Genomic DNA, 5,719 nt, shown 5'->3' with positions numbered 1-5,719 from the left:
CATGTGGTTTTTAATTATTTGGAGACACTTCAATTCCAGAGCAGCAGTATAATGTTTTAAATGTTGGTGCTATCTGTAGTTCATTATGATTTGCATGTGTTTCAGTTATATCTGTTGCAAAATTTGAAAGACCTTGGTATTCACAAAGCTACAGATGCTTTTCAGTCCAGTACATCCTGCAGATATGGAGCACCTACTGTATGTGTGGCACTGGGGATACAGTGATGGTGCTGTCCTCTTCAGGGAATGTGGAGTGCTAGTATTGCAGAATTTACAGAAGCAGGTAATTCTCATACAGTGCAGTGATTGTAGTGATAAAAAAAATGGGAGCCGGAAGGAGATGCCTGAAGAGGTCAGAGGCAACTTCTGGAGGAGAGACCCAAGCCCAGAGGCTAGATAGACTTTATAGAAGAGGGTACACAGGAGTGTGAAATGGGATGGGGTATGTAGGCAGCCACAAGGAACTCTTTGTGCCTGGGGCTGGAAATACAATGCTGGGAAAAGAAGTGTGGTAGACCCTGGGTCTTCTCAGGTCTTCCTTGACATGCTTTGGAGGCCAGGTTCTACTTGAAGGTGGAAGCAGTCATGTGTGAGCATGGTGGTGATGCAAGTGGACCTGTGTCATAGCTGCCCTGTGGCCATGGGGATGGGCTAGAGGGCCAGGCAGCCTTCAGTGGGGTGCGGACATGGTAGTTTAGGAGAGAACTCAGGAACTCTTTGGAGTGGGGCTCTGTTGGTGGAGGTGGTCTCAGGAGGAGTTTGGAGTAGGGGAGAATGGTGGAATTTGATCACTGGGCAGAGAGAAAGGGGAAGGATGGAAGGATTCGAGGATAAGTCCCAGGTTTCTGGCTTAGTCAACTGGGAAAACAGAATTACTTGCAGGGATCAGGAGCTAGTAAGGATCATATCTAGGGACATGAGTTCCTGTTCAGTTTTGGATCCATCAATTTTGAGAAGCCTAAGTTCTATGCAAGTCTGTCCTGCCTGAAAATGGAGATGATGTCAGAAAGGAGAGGAGTAGAGACTAATTTCTGTTCACAAAGTGCAAGTTAACCAAAACATGGCTGATTTTAGAGAACTGTAGGAGATTGTGACACCATCCTTCTGGCAGAAAATGAAGAACTAAAGAGCCTCTTGAAAGTAAAAGAGGAGAGTGAAAAGGTCACTTAAAACTCAACATTCAGAAAACTAAGATTATGGCATCCAGTCCCATCACTCCATGGCAAATAGATGGAGAAACAATGGAAACAGTGACAGACTTTATTTTCTTGGGCTCCAAAATCACTGCATATGGTGATTGCAGCCATGAAATTAAAAGACGCTTACTCCTTGGAAGGAAAGTTATGACCAACCTAGACAGCATATTAAAAAGCAGAGACATTACTTTACCAACAAAGGTCCGTCTAGTCAAGGCTATGGTTTTTCCTGTGGTCATGTATGGATGTGAGAGTTGGACTATAAAGAAAGCTGAGCGCCAGAGAATTGATGCTTTTGAACTGTGGTATTGGAGAAGGCTCTTGAGAGCCCCTTGGACTGCAAGGAGATCCAACCAGTCCATCCTAAAGGAAATCAGTCCTGAATATACATTGGAAAGACTGATGCTGAAGCTGAAACTCCAATACTTTGGCCAACTGATGTGAAGAACTGACTCATTGGAAAAGACCCTCATGCTGGGAAAGATTGAAGACAGAAAGAGAAGGGGATGACAGGATGAGATGGTTGGATGGCATCACTGACTCAATGGACATGAGTTTGAGCAAGCTCCAGAAGTTAGTGAAAGACAGGGAGGCCTGGCATGCTGCGATCCATGGGGTCGCAAAGAGACACGACTGAGCGACTGAACTGAGTAGGAGATTGGCTATGTTCTGTTGACCGAACCTATCTCCTGTTCCTGTCTGCTGCACGTTGGACAGGAATGTTTTGCTTGTCTTTGGGCCTTTGACTAGCACCTTCCCCATCCCCCTGCCGTGTCTCCCCATCCTTGCTTCCAGTTTTCCATATGTACCGTTCTGTGGCTGCTCTGTCACAGGTTGGAGCTGAGGTGAAAAGTAGCTGGACTGGAATGTTTGTTGCCCTCAGCTCTTTCTGCGAGACCTACCTAGATGAGCCTCCAGAGTAGGAAAATGCTTTGGGAAAATAGGCCAATTAGTAACCCACTCCTTGAACTTGCCCAAGAAACTAATTCCACACCACCCCCTTCACTCATTTCCCAGCTTGCCTGGTGAGAGAGCAACATCCTCTCCTGGGCTCTGTCAGCCAGACCCAAACCCATCATGCTAACAGTGGAGCCAAAAAGACAAGGGGAAATGGTAGCTCTGAGTCCAGTTAAACCATCCTAGTTCCTGTCAGCTCTAAGTTGTGCTTAATTCCTGGCGTAGTCATGGAAATGCCTTAATCTTTTGGGAAGCTCTGGATCGGAAATCTCTCCATGTTGACCGGATCCATACGAATTTCACTTACTACCTACCTACTTGGGCTTCCCTGGTAGCTCTGTTGGTAAAGAATCTGCCTGCAATGCAGGAGACCCAGGTTCGATTCCTGGATTGGGAAGATAACCCTGGAGAAGGGAATGGCAACCCACTCCAGTATTCTTGCCTTGGAGAATCCCATGGACAGAGGAGCCTGGCATGCGGTCACAAGAGTCGGACATGACTTAGTGACTAAAGCACCACCACCACCACCACCTACCTACTTAATATCTCCAGGGTCTCTGCCATACCACATGGAGCTGAGACTGGGAGTTTGCATTACCCTGAGACCTGTTCCCCAGGGCTTATTCTCTAGAGTGCAAAAGAGCCACTTTTTATACCTGAATTTAATAAGTGAGCTCTCCCACTGGACCAGCATTTCCCACCCTTGTCTGCACATTGGAATCACTGGGGGAACTTTAAGAATACAGATGCCTGGAATCCCAGAGCTTCTAAGGCGGCTTGTGGTATCCAGAGTGCAGTGAAGGCTGAAGAATTACTGCTGTAGTCATTTTCTTTTTTAAAATAAATGAATTTTATTTGGAAATACTGTGTTGGACACAAAGTTTGTTCAAGTTTTTCCTAAGATGTTACAGAAAACCTTTTGGCCAACCCAGTGATTTCAGACTTACAAAGAGTTGCAGGAATAAAAATTGTACATATGAGGCCCAAACATCCTTTGCTTAGATCCACTGAGTAACATTTATGCCACTTGATTTGTCATTTGTATTCTTGGATGTGCTTTCCCTCTGCATCATCGTCCTTTTGTTCTAATACTTAACAGTGGGTATTTCCTAGGAATAAAGATACTCTTCAACAATCCCAGTGCAGTGATCAGATTCAGTACAGTTAACTGATAGAGTAGTTTAAAATACAGTTCACATTCTGATGTGATAATGTCCTTTGTAGAGCCCTCCCCCCACGGTTCTGGATCTAGTCTCAGATCACGTATTACAGGGAGTTGTCATGTCTCTTTGGTCTCCTTTAACCTGGAGCATTTCCATGGTTTTGTCACTTAAGACATTGACATTTTGGAAGAATACAGTTTCTCCTTTAAAATGATGCTGCTCATTTTCGGTTTATCTGATGTTCCCTGTTGATTTGATGAGATTGTTTTGCATTCTAGATGCCTAGAACACTGTGTCATATATCCTCTCAGGAAATACAGTGTCATCTGTCCCTCATTGGTAATCTTAATTTTGATCACCTGGTGTATCATTTAGGGTCTCAGTTCAGTTCAGTTCAGTCGCTCAGTCGTGTCCGACTCTTCGAGACCCCATGAATCGCAGCATGCCAGGCCTCCCTGTCCATCACCAACTCCCGGAGTTCACTCAGACTCACGTCCATTGAGTCAGTGATGCCATCCAGCCGTCTCATCCTCTGTCGTCCCCTTCTTCTCCTGCCCTTAATCCCTCCCAGCATCAGAGTCTTTTGCAATGAGTCAACTCTTCACATGAGGTGGCCAAAGTACTGGAGTTTCAGCTTCAGCATCATTCCCTCCAAAGAAATCCCAGGGCTGATCTTCAGAATGGACTGGTTGGATCTCCTTGCAGTCCAGGGGACTCTCAAGAGTCTTCTCCAACACCAAAGTTCAAAAGCATCAATTCTTCGGTGCTCAGCCTTCACAGTCCAACTCGCACATCCATACATGACCACAGGAAAAACCATAGCCTTGACTAGATGGACCTTTGTTGGCAAAGTAATGTCTCTGCTTTTGAATATGCTATCTAGGTTGGTCATAACTTTCCTTCCAAGGAGTAAGCGTCTTTTAATTTCATGGCTGCAATCACCATCTGCAGTGATTTTGGAGGCCAGAAAAATAAAGTCTGACACTGTTTCCACTGTTTCCCCATCTATTTCTCATGAAATGATGGGACCGGACGCCATGATCTTTGTTTTCTGAATGTTGAACTTTAAGCCAGCTTTTTCACTCTCCACTTTCACTTTCATCAAGAGGCTTTTTAGTTCCTCTTCACTTTTTGCCATAAGGGTGGTGTCATCTGCATATCTGAGGTTATTGATATTTCTCCCGGCAATCTTAATTCAAGCTTGTGTTTCTTCTAGTCCAGCGTTTCTCATGATGTAATATCTGAGGTTAGTGAAAGGTAAAAAGTTAATAGGAAAATTTTAATATTAATAATTGTTAACCGAGTAAGAAGTCATTAAGGGAGAAAAGAGCTCTAAAGCGTCTGCCTAGAAAACAGCTACTACCCCAAGGATCAAGGTAAGAGAAGACAAGGAAGGAACTTAGAACAACAGAGGAGAGCCCTGTAAGCCTGAGAGGCAGACATCCGACAGGAACGTGCCGCCAGCCGTGTGCTGCAGAATCGATTCCCTGGAGGTGCCTGCTACACATGAGAGCAGAGAACAGTCACCGTGGAGGATGCTGCTGGGATCCAGGCCAGACTGGGACACAAATGGTCTCTTCCAGCCTTGTCTTCCTCTTCAGAGGCCCCTGTTGGCCAGCTGGCAAAGAGAAATATAGTTTGCAGAGTCCCAACTTTAATGTGGTGGGAAAGGAAGGCAAGTTTGGAGCTAAGAGGCAACAAATTAATACCTAGTGCACCTGGTCAGGAGGTCTTCCACTTTCTCCATGGTATAGTTGCTGTTTTATCCCCTTTCGATTCAAGCAGTCTCTGGAGACACTCTTAAGACATGCAACAGTCCTGCTCTTCAAACTTCTCCCTCAGTTTAGCAGATAGGGCTGACTCTGATCTGACTCAATCTTTCCTATGATGGTTGTGAAATACTGATTTTCCAATTCAGGACTCCTTCCTCATTTATCAGTCTGCACTCCCTTCTCTCCCAGTTGTTTATTTTTACGTATTTATATTCCTTGTAAACTGATGGGATTCTCCTTTTTTCCAATGATCTATAATTCATTATTGTCCTTTGGTTTTTGTTTTTGGTTCTCAAATAGTCTGGATGTAACCAGTGGGAGCCCCTTCAAATTGTCTCAAGACATCCTGACATTTTTTTTTTTTTTTTAACACTTCTGTAATTTCTGACGAAAGAGCTTCCGGATTCATCTTGTACCCACCTTGCCCCAGCCCTGGAATCATTGTTCCTCCGAGGGAACTTGGTCCCTGGTGCTAACTGTGCTTATCGCTGGTGGGGTGACTTTGCTTCTCATTCTGTCAGAGCTATCTTACTACCTTTTAAAACTTGTTTCTAATTTTTTTAAACAAAAGAAATAGTGCTTTAAAAAATGTAAACCATATGGACATCTGTAAGGAAAAAGTGCCTTCAGG

The sequence above is a fragment of the Bos javanicus genome, chromosome 21 (genome assembly GCF_032452875.1).
Source record: "Bos javanicus breed banteng chromosome 21, ARS-OSU_banteng_1.0, whole genome shotgun sequence".
NCBI lineage: Eukaryota > Metazoa > Chordata > Mammalia > Artiodactyla > Bovidae > Bos > Bos javanicus.
The sequence above is the reverse complement of the archived record's forward strand: the minus strand, read 5'-3'. Positions refer to the sequence as shown.